The sequence below is a fragment of the Pelodiscus sinensis genome, chromosome 7 (genome assembly GCF_052426305.1).
Source record: "Pelodiscus sinensis isolate ZL-2025 chromosome 7, ASM5242630v1, whole genome shotgun sequence".
Classification (NCBI taxonomy): Eukaryota; Metazoa; Chordata; order Testudines; family Trionychidae; genus Pelodiscus; species Pelodiscus sinensis.
In genome coordinates this window covers 7,742,709-7,759,462 of record NC_143058.1, presented here as the reverse complement: position 1 = coordinate 7,759,462, position 16,754 = coordinate 7,742,709, and the positions used below count along the sequence as shown (strand labels likewise).

The 16,754-nt window shown below is 45.1% G+C and overlaps 1 long non-coding RNA gene across 1 annotated transcript; it reads right to left on the bottom strand.

Moving 5' to 3' along the window:
- Positions 1–460: 460 nt before the first annotated feature.
- Positions 461–12,354, bottom strand: LOC142830279 (uncharacterized). The gene is made up of 3 exons (XR_016350124.1): positions 12,120–12,354; positions 2,603–2,858; positions 461–2,506 (listed from the first exon to the last, which is right to left on the bottom strand). It is a non-coding gene; the product is annotated as an uncharacterized LOC142830279 (long non-coding RNA).
- Positions 12,355–16,754: the final 4,400 nt, after the last annotated feature.

Sequence of the window (16,754 nt, the reverse complement as noted above, 5' to 3'; positions counted from 1 at the left end):
AATATCATGTTTCTCAAAGTGGTTTCGCAGACCACCCTGAGAAACACTGGTCTAGAACGGAAAAGAAGGAAGCAGCAACACTTTGCAATTCTGTGTCACTCTTCATTGGAGGGGATTGAAAATTAATTCATCAATATTTGTTAAACGCCACGGTGAGGCACAGCGTTATTATACCCAGCGTCCCTGTGCTGGCCACCAAGGGGCCTCGATGATCTAATATTACAGCTCTTTTCCATCAATCATTTGTATAACTCTGTCCTGTGTTTTAAAGATGGATAAAACAATACAGAGTAGTTGAAATCCCTTGCCAAAGATAATAGTCTGTATCAGAGCCTGGATTAGAATCCAGGAAACCCTCATTCTCTTTATTCTCTTAGAAGAAAGATGTAAAAAAGCCAACTATATACAGATTAGATCTCACTGCTCTGGCACCTTCGGGACCTGACTGGTCCTGAAAGAGGCGATTTGTCAGACCAGGGAAGGTCCCTCTTCTCCTAACCCAGGTTGCCACCGGGTTAGGGTGCCAGCCTGCCCCCACTGCTACCCGACTGCTGGAGCACCTTGGCAGGACACAATAGCTGGGGCAGAACTCTGCAGGTGTCTTGCTCTTTGGCCGGGGTGTGTGGTTGGGGTGGAGAGACAGAGCTTTGCAGCTGCCAGGCTCCGTGGCTGGAGCCAGAGGTATGCAGCCGGGGCCGGAGCTCCCTTGCTGCTTCCAGGGCTGGGGCCAGAGCTCCCTGCTGTGCTACCCAGTCCCCCACTCCCTCCCACACACACTGGGGCTCCCGGCTGAGTCGCTGGTGTCCCCTATAGCACTCCTGCGCCACCGCCAGACCTCCCTGTTCCTGGACTATGTGGTCTAGGAACATACATGGTCATTGAGGGGCACAGCACCGCATTCGGGGCACAGCTTCCTCTTATCATAACTGAAAGCAAGGTCAGGGTTTAGTTGTGCCAGGAAAATGGGATGTGCCTCGAATGGGATTTTGTCTCATAAAACCAGACAGAATCGCCAGGCAGGCGATAGGGCCTGTTTGGGGGCACACCCTCACCATCCAGGACTGCATTTTGTTTTCCAAAAACAACATTTGATTGATTTAAGGACCCGAGCAATGCTGGGTAAATCTTCTAGTATGTATATTATTAGTTGCAGTGTCAGAAGGAATACAGTATGACATTTGATTAAAGGGAAAAATCCCTCACAACAATACTTTCTGCTCATCCCCCAGCCAAGCTACAAACACACACATAAAAACCCTCTTCCTCTGGCCTGAACAAATGATAAAAAACAGTCCACAGACACGGGTCAGTTAAAGAACTTTGTACTGGTAAAAAAGTAACTTCAGAACCCTACAGTACATATTCCATTAATTAACTGAATAGGCTAAGAGTTCTTATATAACTGCAAAGCTCTGGAGATCCAATGTAATTTCATGCTAGCTCTGCTTCTACTGCATATTGCTTTAAAGTAAGTGTATCACTAAGTATTTAAAAGAGGAAGTGCTCTTGGGGAATATAAAAAATCCTTAGATGTTTGCATCTAAATAAACTAGCAAGCCCTATTAAAAGAAAGATAAAAGGCACATTATTAAACTGGTTGTAATTACAATATTGATCCTTTCTGCATGAAGAAAAGCAAAGTAATATTCATTTGTGATTAATATAATCTGAGATTAGGCTGAGCAGATATTAACCGAGGTGCCTGATTTAATGCAGGGTAGTATATATGGTTTGCCAATTACTGAGGAAGAATTACAGACAGATGAGTTAATGCTTCTCCACCACCAAAATCTTCTAGTTTCTTACCTTTTTAAGGAACAGATTTTTACATTTTAATATTCTTCCTTGGTTAAAATCATACACACACTTGGCTTGTCAACATAAAGCAACAGCCTGGATTTTTTTTGGTGGGGGTAATCTGTAAAGCGCTCTAAAGTGTATAACAGGGGTGGGCAATAATTTTTGATGGGGGGGGGGCACTCCAAAATTTTGGTATGTGGTCGAGGGCTACACTTTTGTATGGAGGAAGTGAGGGGTCTGGGACAGAGGTTAGGTGCAGAAGGGAGCTCGGGGTAAGGGATTGGGGTGCAGGAGAAGGTGTAGGGTTTGCGGGGGAGTTTGGGTGAAGGAGGGGGTTCACCGCACATGAAGCTTGCCCCTCTCCCCTTCCCCTGGTGCAGAGGGGGAGATGGAACACCCAGCCACTCTGAGATCTGGGGCTGCTTGCTCCCTGTGAGTCTAGTGGGGCGTGCCGTGGGCTGGATAGAAAGGCTTGCCTATCTCCTGGTGTATAGTTTAACTGCTCCTTGTAGTAATAGGTGACCCTCCAAAGGTATTCTTGGGTTCAGTGCAGCTCTTTGGTCTTTCTAGCTTGAATGAAGGAAGTGCTGAATAAAAACGCATAAGAAATTCTTTGCTTGTGTGATTTCCATTCCAAACGAGCATCTTGACTGGAGGCTTTTGTTCCTCCTTCTGGCCTTGGTCATAGCCAGGTAGTACTGAAGAACTGGAAAACAAAAAGAAAAACACAGGACCAGAGGTGTACATTGGTATTGTAGCCCCGCCGAGATCAGTTTTGGTTTAAGACCCAAATCCCACTTACTTCAGAGGGAACAAATGGGGTATATTTGGCTCTGAGTTTGGCTTCAGTTCCTATTTCTTCCATCCTTGTTCCTTTTTTTCCTAACATTATGGGAACACTCTCCTACCAGCTTATCTGGGGACTGAACCTAGGACCTCTGTGAAGTTGTACTCCTCAAGGGAAAAGACAAGACGGCCATTTGCTTGAAAGCGGTAGCAAACCTCAAACATCTCTATAGCCAACAGAGGGCAACAAAGAGACACCTGATGTCGATGACCTAGAAACAAAGTACACAATGCAATTCATTAATGACACGGGTTGCTTTTTCAAAGAGCATTTCACCCCACAGAGGTTATTTTCTCTTACCAGCCGTACTACTTCTCCTCCTCTCTGCCACATCTCCCCATTCCATTCTGGGGAAAAGCAACAACATCCAAAACATGGAGCGAGATGGGACTCACACAGCTATTTATTTTAGAACCGGATGTGTTTAGCACAAAGTAGAGGCAGCCTGCGCTTGTATGTTTGGTTGTTGTCTTGTTCATGGGTTGGGCTGTTCTGGGGAATGTTGCTGGAAACAGTCAATATAAGCAAATTCTTCAGATAAAAAAAAAGGCAAAAGCAGCAAAAATTAATCAACACCAGGTATTTCTAGTTCTTCAGTATAATACAAGATAAAGCCACATGAAAGAAGCATAAATGATTATATGGCCCATGCCACCATTCCGTGGTTTAATAGGGAGTGACCACAATGGTTTTGTAGCTTAGCTATAGTGGTTTAAGTTAGAATGATGGATTCTTTAAAGCAACATCTATATTTCAGCTGGAAGGTGCAAGTCACCACTAGTGTACATGTTCCCATAGCTGAACTAACTCTGCTAACTGCTAATCAGTTTCATACATACAGAATGGGAAGTGACTGTCCAGGAAAGAGTACTGCTGAAAGGTATCTAGGAGTCATAGTGGACCATAAGTGAAGCATGAGTCAACAGTGTGACACTGTGGCAAAAAAAGCAAACATGATTCTGGGCGGTATTAACAAGAGTGTTGCGAGCAAGACATGAGAAGTCATTTTCTGCTCTACTCTGCCCTGATTAAGCCTCAGTTGGAGTATTGTGTCCAGTTCTGAGCACCACATTTCAAGAAAGATGTGGAGGAATTGGAGAAGGTCCAGAGAAGAACAACAAAAATGACTAAAGGTCTAGAGAACATGAGCAATGAGGGAAGACTGAAGAAATTGGGCTTGTTTAGTTTAGAAAAGAGAAGACTGAGAGGTGACATGATAGTGATTTTCAAGTATCTAAAAGGGTGTCACAGGGAGGAGGGAGAAAAATTGTTCTCTTTGGCCTCTGATGATAGGACAAGAAGCAATGGGCTTAAACTGCAGCAAGGGAGGTTTAGGTTGGACATTAGGAAAAACTTCCTAACTATCAGAGGGTATGTCTACACTACCCCGCTAGTTCGAACTAGCGGGGTAATGTAGGCATACCGCAATTGCAAATGAAGCCCGGGATTTGAATTTCCCGGGCTTCATTTGCATAAGCGGGGCGCCGCCATTTTTAAATCCCCGCTCATTCGCGGCACGAACTAGTAGTTCGAACTAGGCTTCCTAGTTTCGAAATAGGAGGGTAGTGTAGACATACCCAGAGTGGTTAAACACTGGAATAAATTTCTTACGGAGGTTGTGGAATCTCCATCACTGGAGATATTTAAGAGCAGGTTAGACAGACATCTATAAGGGATGATGTAGACAGTACTTGGTCCTGTCCTGAGGGCAGGGGACTGGATTTGATGACCTCTTGAGGTCCCTTCCAGTCCTAGTGTTCTATGTTTCCTTGAGCTCTAGCATGCTAAAATAGCTGTCTAACTACTCATCAGCAGGTCCAGATGGGTAGGTATTAGGGGTAGCTAGTCTGAGCAACTGCCTGTGCTAACCTGGCCCCATTGCTATTTTCAGATTCTCACTTGAGCCAAGTGATTGCCAGTATGTCTAAGCAAATTGGGAATCAAGTCTCTCAGCTCAAATGTAGCAGTAGCCTGTGTCTGTCCATTTTAATTTTGTCCCTTTAAATAAGTATCTCCATACAACTATTTGTTTATTACTCCACAAAGATAATCAGCTTCAGGTTCTTCAATACATAGGCCCAGATTTTCAAAAGCAACTAGTCCTTTGGGGGGTTTGATAGGGGGCAGCTGATTTTCAGAGGATGGACGCTGAGAACTTCCTGTCTCAAGCTGAGGAGCCCAAATTCATCAACTCTGAAAACACTTTGTGGGGCAGAGATGGCCCTTTCTGTTACTTTTCTGTCTAGTTCCTAGCACAATGGGGCTCTGATCCTCCATTAGGAACATGGAAACTGCCAATGTGGATGAGATCCAGCTCAATATTGTATCAGAGACTGGTCTGCACCACAGGTAGGTTCAATAGGCTCCCTATATTCCTATGGGTTAGAAATGCTGCAGTAGTACCATAGTACTACTTTGCAAAATGTTGTTCTCTCTTTATATCTAACTAAAAATGAGTAAAGACCAAATGATAAAAGAGTAAGATAGGTCTCGGATGCCGAGATCTCACAGCGAACAGGGTCTGCTTGTGCATCGCTTGACAGCTGCAGATTCTTTAACATATTGGTTTTGTCTTTCCCACAGAGGCTGTTGCTGGAGTGTTACAGGGATAGGGCCTAAACGAGGCGCATAACTCTGCATGGATATGGCTGGTCACCTTGAAGTGCTTCTCGCTGAAAACTTGAGAAGTTCTCGCGAACTCACTCCACTCTTTCTGTCGGCACTTCTGAGCTACTGAAACCGACACAGCACACTTGTGAGGGGGAACTTTGCCATGTTGACAGATGGGCACGAGGGCCACCATGCCAGAGAACTAACGTATGCATCAGGTTTGAGTCACTGCGCATGGATTCTCAGCCAAGAATGTCAGAAAAGCCATTTGGCTGGCACTCCCACTCGTACGAATCAAGGGAGACATAAGACTCTCACTATCACAGCCCAGAGCAGGATTAAATTAGAATACTTAGCATTTTTATAGTGCTTGTCTGCTCAAAGCACTGAACAGACACTATCTAATTAATCCACACAATGCCCCGGAGAGGTAGGTGGGCAACTAGTATCACTTTCATTTTACAGAGGAAGAAAAAAAACCCAAAGGCAGCAGGATAGGTCCAAGGCCGGATGAGAACTTAGGACCACCTGACTCAGCCAGGAAGGACCAGAAGTGAGCAGATAATTTCTGTGGTTCTGAGATTTTGCTTCTGGGGAGCCCACACTGTGTCTTGGCTTTCTACAACAGGCATTTATATACTGACCTCGGTAAAAGCGACAAGGAGTCCTGTGGCACCCTTATAGACTAACAGATGTATTGGAGCATAAGCTTTCGTGGGCAAAGACCACGAAGATGCAAGCATCTGACAAAGTGGGTCTTTGCCCACGAAGGCTAATGCTCCAATACATCTGTTAGTCTATAAGGTGCCACAGGACTCCTTGTCACTATTGCAGATCCAGACTAACACAGCTACCCCTCTGATACTTGACCTCAGCAAGACTTCCTCACACTAAAATCCTGACCAAACTGGTGTCTGCGGTCTCCATAGTGAAGGAACCTGAACACCATTCATCAAGTAACTGAGCCAACAGGTTTCATTTGGGCACATTTTAAGGCAAAATTACTGTCTTTGACCATCTGCATGTCTCTGACTCAGTTTTTCACCCAGAGCAAGGTTAGTACAACTCAAGAGGATTTTTGGCATGGGCCAAAGCATGCATGACAGCTGCCATTATTGCTGGCCCTTCGGATTGAACGGAGGACCTCCACAGTTAAAGGCATGAGTCTCCATAGCTTGAACTAAACAAGAGACTGATCAGTGAGTTATATACATTCCCACTTCTACAGCTCTCCCTATTGGTCAGCCACTCCAATCATAACCACACTGCCTTAGGAGAGTCTTGTACCGTAGGGGTGCTAGGGTGGACTTCCATCACTCCAGGGCATGGGGAGACTTCAGATGTGCCCATTTGCAGAGGTGTAACATTCTCACACTCCTTTCGTCACAACCCCCCTCCCCATCACATAAATGGACCCAACTGGCTCCTTAGCTAGGATTATACACATGGGGAGCTTTTGGGGGATGTAGCTGGTACTGTATCAGCCAAGATGGGTTATTGCACCATTGGTACCTAAATGACGACTTTTGATACTAAGCATCAGAATAATTCCCAGATTCTGGTGCTGTCTCATACCAGCCCACAATAATGTTCTTAGCTCTCATGCTGCTTTCCTTCCAAGCAGAGAGACTGTAAATAAGTTTAGCAATAAATAATGTATAGCTGTAACAGTGACAAATATTCCAGGCAAGAGACTAGTAAATTTATTCCATAAACTTGAATTTCAAATAGCATCCAATTTAGCAAGTAAAGCCACAGAGAGCTGTGTTTAAAATGGTGAAAACCTGGTCTCACGGTCTTCCACTGGGGACCAAGATTCACTCAGGGACACATTAGTTTAACCACGGACAGCCCACCTTCATCCACCACTTTGGAAAAAGAAAAGCAAACAAAATCTACAGTGGAGGGCCATTTTTCCATCTCACATTCCTCAGCATCACTGTGATGCGCCAATCAAAAGGACGTTATTTACTCCTTCCACTCCATAGCCATCATTCAGGAAATGCATAAATGGCATTGAGATGCGGGGGGAGAATCCCCCCCCCCTAGTGCTGGTACAGCCCTGGGCTAATTGAGTGGCTCGTTGTAGCTCTGTCAAAACCCCAGTGTCATGGGTGGAGCTTATACCACAGAACACTGCAGAGATTCTGGGCTATAGAGCAGACTGGGAACTGTACAGGCTTGGGGAAACTGAAGCTAAAGCCTTCAAAGGCTTGGAGAATAGTTGCTGTGGGGTGTGCTATTTTGGAGCCCCATGAGGAATACTTGCTTAGTCACCTGGGCTTAGCAAATTCTCTTGTTGGGATTCCATGACTGCCAGGCCCAGCCAGACACCCCACATCAAGGGCCATGGCTTGCAGTCACACATGTGACTGTGGTTTATAACTCTGCTCACCTTACATGCTGGACAATTGAGGACTAGTAATCCTCTGTCTGATTTCCCCCGACTCTGACCCTAAAGGCAGAGAGTCCAGAATCTTTGGCAACAATCCCCTCAGACTATTATTGTATTTTTATTTGGTGAAATCCCCTTAAGTTCCACCATAACCTCTTAAATTATTGGGTAGCACGTGTCCATCTTGGGATTCTTCTAAGGTGGTAAGCAAAGAGTGTTACAATGGACAATGAGGCCATTGATAAAACTATTTATAACATCAGGACTAGTTTGCAGAAGCAGCACACGTCCAAAGTATGCACGCGCGTTGGGACAAGGAAAATAGGTTGTGGTCAACATGTTGGCCAACACAATTTCCTGTCTAAACAAGACAACTCGTCTGTGTCTACACTGGCCACTTATTCCAGAAAATCAGCTGCTTTTCAGGAATAACTTGCCAGCTGTCTAAACTGGCCCCTTGAATTTCCGGAAAAAGCACTGACGATCTAATGTAAAATCGTCAGTGTTTTTCCAGAAAAACTATGCTGCTCCCGTTTGGGCAAAAGTCCTTTTCCGGAAAACTGTTCCGGAAAAGGGCCAGTATAGACAGCCCAGATTTCTTTTCTGCAAAAAAGCCCCAATTGCGAAAATGGCGATCGGAGCTTTTTTGCGGAAAAGCGCGTCTACATTGGCACGGACGCTTTTCCGCAAAAAGTGCTTTTCCGGAAAAGCATCCTGTCAATGTAGACACGCTTTTTCTGAAAATGCTTATAATGGAAAAGTTTTCCGTTTTAAGCATTTCCGGAAAAGGGTGCCAGTGTAGACGTAGCCCTCAAGTTTAAGAAAATATTAGCCGGTCATGGGCATCCTGCTTTTAAACACAGCTTGCCAAGCCTTCCTGCAGTGCCGTGTTGAAGACACATTAGTCAAAATACCTTAAGGAATAGGTTGTGTCTTGGAAACCTAATTGTCCTACCATTGCCATGGCAACAGGAATTGTGGCCTCTCCACCCCGCATGAAGATCAGGCCCAGGTGTAAAATTTCCCTTTATAATGTATGTAATGGTGACAAAGTAGAGTGCATAACAGAGGCAAACCAAGCACTGATAGACACATGCAAAATAAAACTCACTGAGAAATACCAGGGTTGGGACAAAAAAAAGTCCCTTTTTAAAAAAACTATTAGAAAAGAGAAGTAACTCCTTTCTTACGGTTGTCCCAGAAGTAGTGGAGTTTAAGGTGGCAAGTGAATGAAGAGAGGAGTGACAACTTCACTTACTCTATTGCATTAATCCTTTTTATTTCCATTTTACTTGTTCCAGGGGCATCTTTACCCCATGGTCTTAGTGTTAATATAAGGCCGCAGCATGCTAACAAAAGGGTGATGCAGAACTCTGTATGGGCAAGGGTCTTGTAAATAAGGGACTGAAATCCACAGTTCTTTCCACCTGTTGGTTTTAGCCTGGTACAGTCTAGCAGGATTTAGCGTAATATGCAAAGTCATTCCTCCAACCCCAACTGTCTAGGTAAACATCCGCAGATCTACAGCTATTAGAGAGGGAGGGAAATAATGTTAATGCGTGGCAAAATGTATGAACTGGCTAACTAAGCAGCTCTTTTAATGGGTCCATCTCAGCACACTGTACAAACACAATCTCTGAAATGGGACTATACTGGCACCCATGTGTCTCCCATTAAATGAATGGCCGAACGCATTGTAAGGAAAAACATTTCGGCCACTTCCACAAGTGTTTTCTCAGGCAGCAGGTCCATGGAAGAGTTACTAGTGAAATATGCAGGAACTGCCACCGCAAGCTCCTTTCACAGTTTGCCAAACAGGATTTCAATAGTTGCTTGAAATTTAAGAAAAGAAGCAAAGCATAAGAACTCTGCGTTGCCACAAAAAATGAGGCGCTTTGGCTCAGTGGGCAGAGCCATTTGGATACTTCCCACAGAAATATGCGGAGCTTAAAGTTAGAGGGGATGGTGAACCAGGTGCATCATGGATGGATAGTAAGAGAGACCGACCTCAGAAGATCTGATGTGAAGGAATAAATAGCATCTGGTACCACGTAAGAGCTGTAGGGTGAGGTTGTGGAACCAGATCCTGTACTCCTTAGTTATTCTCTACCTTCCTCCGTAAAGAGTCCCATTGGGCCAAATCCTACCACAATTTTTCAGAATGAAAAGCCCCAATGAGTACCAGTGGAGCTACTGCAGTGGTCAGGGATTGCTCAGCATGTTTCAGGGTGGTAAAACATTGCCCTTGTTCTCTAAGGGTGTGTCTAGACTACAGGGTTTTGTCGACAAAAGTGGACGTTTGTCAACAAAACTATACCTGCATCTACACTACTGCCGAGTTCTGTCGACAGTAAGTCAACAGAACGTGGCAGTTTTGTAGACGGTGGTAAACCTCATTCTAGTTTGCAGATGATACCAAACTGGGTGGGGTTGCAACTTCTTTGGAGGATAGGGACATAATTCAAAATGACCTTAGCAAGTTAGAGAAATGGTCAGAGGTAAACAGGATGAGGTTTAATAAAGAGAAATGCAAAGTGCTCCACTTAGGAAGGAACAATCAGTTCCATACATACAAGATGGGAAGCGACTGTCTAGGAAGGAGCATGGCGGAAAGGGATCTAGGGGTCATAGTGGACCACAAGTTGAATATGAGTCAACAGTGTGATGCTGTTGCAAAAAAAGCAAATATGATTTTAGGTTGTATTAACAGGTGTGTTGTAAGCAAAACTCGGGAAGTCATTCTGCCGCTCTACTCTGCACTAGTTAGGCCTCAGCTGGAGTACTGTGTCCAGTTCTGGGTGCCACATTTCAAGAAAGATGTGGAGAAATTGGAAAGGGTACAGAGAAGAGCGACAAGAATGATTAAAGGTTTAGAGAACATGACCTATGAAGCCAGGCTTCATGAACTGGGCTTGTTTAGTTTGGAAAAAAGAAGATTAAGGGGGGACATGATAGCAGTTTTCAAATATCTAAAAGGGTATCACAAGGAGGAAGGAGAAAATTTATTCCTCTTGGTTTCTGAGGACAGGACAAGGAGTAATGGGCTTAAAGTGCAGCAGGGGAGGTTTAGATTGGACATTAGGAAAAAATTCCTAACTGTCAGGGTGGTCAAATATTGGAATAAATTGCCAAGGGAGGTGGTGGAATCTCCCTCTCTGGAGATATTTAAGAACAGGTTAGATAGACATCTGTCAGGGATGGTGTAGACGGAGCGTGGTCCTGCCTTGAGGGCGGGGGGCTGGACTCGATGACCTCTTGAGGTCCCTTCCAGTCCTATTATTCTATGATTCTATGAGGAATAATGGCTTTTGTTCACAGAGTTCTGTCGACAAAAGGTGCTATTGCATCCACACTCTGCTTTTTCAAAAGAGAGCGTCTAGACACTCTCTGTCAAAAAAGTGGTTTGCTTTGTCAACAGAACTGGCTGTATTCTAGATGCTCTTTGTCGACAGAGGCTTTGTCAACAGTATCTGTCGACAAAGCTTCTGTCAACAAAAGCCTGTAGTCTAGACGTACCTACTTGTGCAGGGAGAGTATTTGTTCCAGTCTGTAAGCCTCACTACCAATGATTAAATATTCGGTCATTTCTCAGATACTCCCAGCAGCTACTCCACACTACAAGACACAGAGCAGGTTTAAAACAGACAAAAAGAAGTTTTTCTTCATGTAGCACACAGTCACCTTGTGGAACTCCTTGACAGAGGATGTTGTGGAGACCAGGACTTTAACAGGGTTCAAAAAAGAACTGGGTAAATTCATGGAGGTTAGGTCCATCACTGGCTATTAGCCAGGATGGGTAGGAATGGTGTCCCTAGCCTCTGTTTGTCTGGAAATAGATGACAGGAGAGGGATCACGTGAGGATTCCCTGTTGCGTTCCCTCTCTCTAGGGCACCTGGAATTGGCCACTGTCAGCAGACAGGATACTGGACTAGATGGACCTTTGGTCTGACCCAGTATGGTCATTCTTATGGAAAACCCAGTCACTCCACTGGGTGCAAATTCCTCTGTAACTGGACAAGCTCATTGCTTGAGCACCCTTGCAGGGATTCAGCCAGTTCTTTTTGTGCTCTGCATGGGGCATGCGCAGCTGCCTTCCCGAGGCACATTGGATTTGTGCAACTACACATCACCATATCTGCAGCTGTGTTGATAGAGCAGCCGCCGCTCCTGGTTTGCCGCCTTTAATGAGTTTTCCCTTAAGTGTATCTAGCCCCATCCAATTTATTTGCATCAGAAAATGACCAGTCCTGATCCAGGAGTTTTAACTCTGCTGAGCCATTTGATGGAGTCCCCTGGCCTTTGTACCACTTCAGAGTGCAAATACTGGGTTAGCTTCAGAGGATTTATACCATGCAAACATTGGGTTAGCTCTTGGGGTGACACATTCATCAAGCCTATTATAACATGCCCATAGCTCTTTTTCTCTTGAACTGACTTATCTATACAAGCATAATAGATGTATTTACCTTATCTCCAGCCTAGATTAAGAGAAAACAGCAATTTTCCTCGCTGCCTGTCAGCTTCAGGGAACCTTTGAAAATGAGCTCAGGATTCTGTTTGAATTTCTTCCCCTTTCCATGATAATTTCTGATTTTGGGGCAGCTGGAAGCTGCAAACCTCATAAGCCTGGCTGGATTTTTTTCCTGGTTTGGATCGGCATTGGCAGTACCTTGGGCATCATGTCATGTGTTATTTGTAAACTGCACCTAATGAATGAGAGACAACAAGGCACAACAGGTTTACTGATGATACGTTCAGCAGAGAGGAACTGCATTCCAGTAGACAATGAGCATTTTCCAAGATCTACCTACTATATACCAAACAGAAGCTATTTATCTTTAAATGCACATCTGGTGAATCCCAATATATCTATAATTCATGGACCAAATGTGTCTTTGTCCCTCCTCCTGTGGCTGCACCATGCGAGACGTTTGAGTCAGTTATTACCATCAAGCCAATAGATCTTGTACATAATTGAAATAATCTGTGACCCTGAAGACAGCCAATTTATGTCTTTACCTGGTGTGTCCACTAAAGGGTGACAAAAACACTTGACCAGCATATGACTTGGAGGCTACAGCAGTGTTTCTCAACCTTTTTTTTAATAAAGTACCTCTTAAAAAAATTATAAGTACCCCCAGTACCTACAGTTTTCAGACACACACAATTTTTTTCTACCATTGCCACACATTTGTTTAAACAACTTAATTGTAGCTGGGCGAAAGATGAAATTTTTGGGTGTAAAAAGTACAAAAATAATAAAAATGCTGTAAAACTTAAAACAAACATTCAGTTTTCTCCAAATTTCAGTTGTGTTGATGAACCCTGGACTTCTCTCAAGTACCCTAAGGGTACTCATACCATTGATTGAGAAACACTGGGCCTGAGGACAGCACTATAAAACTGTCCTTGTAAATAAATTATGGGCGGGAAACAGGAAATCTGGAATTTATTCCCAGTTCAAAAACATACACGCCATATGCTCTTGAACAAGTTACTTAACTTCTCTCTGTCTCAATTTCCCTATCAGAAAAACAGGCACAAAAATACCAGCTCAAAAGGGCCATGTCTACTTTAGGAAACGATTTCAATATTAGTAAATTCGACAACTCTCGATTTTACAAAATCGAATTAGCAAGTCCGCACTATGACGAAGCCTCGAAATTCGTCCGAGGCAGCCTCCGTTTATGTGGATTCACTACCTTGGACTGAGAGCCCCAGGAAGCACTGGGAAGTAATTAGTTCAAATTACTCTGGGGAGTAGTTATTTCAAAATAGCAGCACTGGCACATCCACGCTGCCATTGTTTTGGTACAATAACTATTTCAGAATTATTTTGGTACCAAGAACTACCAATAACTATTTCAGAATTAGCCTTATTCCTGATGAAAAGCAGCAGTACAGATTTTGAATTCCACGGGCCATTATTTTGAAATAACTGGCTTGGTCGTGTGGATACTCTGCCTATAAATTTGACCTTGGGAAGGGGATTCTTTTGAAATACAGGCAGTCCCCGGGTTACGTACAAGATAGGGACTGTAGGTTTGTTCTTAAGTTGAATCTGTATGTAAGTCGGAACTGGCGTCCAGATTCAGCCGCTGCTGAAACTGATCAGTTTCAACAGCGGCTGAATCTGGACGCCAGTTCTGACTTACATACAGATTCAACTTAAGAACCTCAGGCATCCCCAAGTCAGCTGCTGCTGAAACTGATCAGCGGCTGATTCCAGGAAGCCCGGGGTAGGGGCTTCCTGTAGTCAGCCACTGGTCAGTTTCAGCAGCGGCTGACTTGGGGACGCCTGGGGCAGAGCAGCTGGGGTGCTGCTGGGTTGCTCCAGTAGCGCCGCCACTCCTCGGCGCTACTGGACCAACCCAGCAGCACCCAAGCTGTTCTGCCCCAGGCATCCTGATTCAGCCGCTGCTGAATCTGACCAGCAGTGGCTGAATCAGGACGCCTGGGGCAGAACAGCTGGGGTGCTGCCCGGTTGGTCCAGTAGCACCCAGAGCGGCGCTACGGGACCAACTGGCAGCGCCCCAGCTGCTGTACCACAGGTGTCCGGAGCAAAGCCATGGAGCACAGGGGCAGCGGGACAGCCCAGACGCGCCGTGGCTGTCCTGCTGCCCTCGGGCTCCATGGCTTTGCTCTGCTTTGCTCCCCGTCCCCCTGGTCTGCAGACCAGGGGGACGGGGAGCAAGGCCGCGGAACACGCGGGCAGCGGACAGCCCAGACGCGTCTGGGCTGTCCGCTGCCCGCGTGCTCCGCAGCTTTGCTCTGCTTTGCCCCCCCGTCCCCCTGGTCTGCAGACCAGGGGGATGGGGGGGGGCAAAGCAGAGCCAAGCCGCGGAGCGCGCTGCCAGCTGCCAGCTGACCGCGCGCTCCGCGGCTTGGCTCTGCTTGGCTCTGCTTTGCCCCCCCCGTCCCCCTGGTCTGCAGACCAGGGGGACGGGGGGGGGGGGGGCAAAGCAGAGCCAAGCAGAGCCAAGCCTCGGAGCGTGTGGGCAGCGGACAGCCCTGTCCGCTGCCCACGTGTTCCGCCACTTTGCTTCCTCTCCCTGGTCTGCTGGAGACCAGGGAGAGGAACGGCCCCGTTCGTAACTGCGGATCCGACATAAGTCGGATCCGCGTAACTCGGGGACTGCCTGTAAAGTCCTAGTGTAGACCAGGGCAAGGATATTGCACATGATTGTTCACCAATGTTTGTAAAAGGCTCTAAGAGCATAGAATGGAGAATGACCTAGAAGTGCTAAGTATATGGTGAAGAAAGGTGATTCAAGGTTGAGGAATGGAAGAATCCAGCTGGAAATGAAGGGAGCAAGAGAGCTCGGTCTAGTCAGTGTGTTGGACAGAAGCGTCTGCCGGCATTCAACACATTGATTGCAGCATCAGGAGGTGCCCAAGTTGGCAGAGCAGGAGTTATGAATGAGCCAAGCTTTCCAAGTTACCCAGACCAAAGGGACTCTTGTAACCTTTTGAAGTTCCTTTACATAACCTTAAATTAGTCTTAACTTACTCATTTTGGCTGCATAGTTCTGGGAATCTGGCAACTGAATCCAAATGGCATCAAATATTAATTGCATATTTAAGGAATGAAATGTGTTTCTGGTTTACAAATGAGTCTCCATTTTGAGGCACGGCCAAATAATAGTAAGATTTAGAGCTCCTAAGTCTAAAAGAAAATCATCAAGACTTAATAAAATTAATGTGCAGCTTGATATTACAGCAATATATCAAAAGAAATATATATCGATTCACTTTCTTAGAATAGCATCTATAATTTACCAAGTGTGAAAAAAAGCTGGCTACTCAAAAGGTTATGGGCAATGTAATTTTTATACCTTTGGACCGTGAATTTGTTGCTTTTTTTGGGAAGGGGAACAAGAATCAGTTTAATAAATGTTAAAGTTAGAAGAGACACTAATATTAATTTATTCTGATTTCATGCATTGTGCAGGCCTCTGCCAGAGATGGTTGCACCAAAGCCTGTAACTTCTGATTCAGTCACAATGTATGTTTTACAGAGACATTCATTCATGAGAAGCTACCCATCGCTCAGTGAGTGGTCCCATGGGTTATCAGTTATGAGGTGAATGTGCTGGGCTTGTTTAGTTTGGAAAAGAGAAGACTGAGAGGGGCCATGATGGTGGTTTTCAAGTATCTTAACGTGTGTCACAGAGAGGGGGGAGAAAAATTGTTCTCCTTGGCCTCTGATGATAGGATAAGAAGAAATGGGCTTAAACTGCAGCAAGGGAGGTTTAGGTTGGACATTAGGAAAAAGTTCCTAACTGTCAGGGTCATTAAACACAGGAATAAATTGCCTTGGGAGATTGTGGAATCTCCATCTCTGGAGATATTGAAGAGCAGGTTAGATAGACATCTATCAAGGATGACGTAGATGGTGCTTGGTCCTGCCATGAGGGCAGGGGACTGGACTCGATGACCTCTCGAGGTCTCTTCCAGTTCTAGTGTTCTATGCTGAGAAGAGCAAATCTTGGGAAAATAAATTTTCTAAAATACAATAAACAATCAAAGGAACTGATGTGTAGCTAAAATAACCGCAAGCATTGTGATTTTAGAGGCATTATAAAGAAGAGTGTAACTGAGCATCCTGGCTCTTGGCTCTGTCCCAATCCAACCCTTGGATTGGTCCAACCGCTTGTGCAGTTTATTTACAAATAGATCCCCATGAATTTCATCATGTAGAGAGCTCCTGTAACAAGCAGGTGGGAGGACTCTGCTCTGCTCCCTCTACTTCCTTCTTGTGCCTATTTGTGGGCTCTGCTTCATTTGCCTTTCTGCCCTAGCCTACCCACAAATTGGGTACAGCCCTGCTTAATCAGCTGATTCAGCTCCATTCTGCCTTGCTTGAGTTGAGTAGCTGACTCAGCCTTTCTTGCCTCCCACTCTGTCACAAGGGGTCTACCAGAACATGTACCAGGACTAATTCTGAGTAAAGACATCGTTGGAATATGTAAAATGAATAGGGGTCTGGGATGATTATACATCAATGGAAAAAAGGTTCAGCCAAAACTGGCATTGCCTTTTAAACGTGTTTTTTTCCCCTTCCAAGTCCTGGCAGCCTTGGAAGATAGTTGCACTGAACA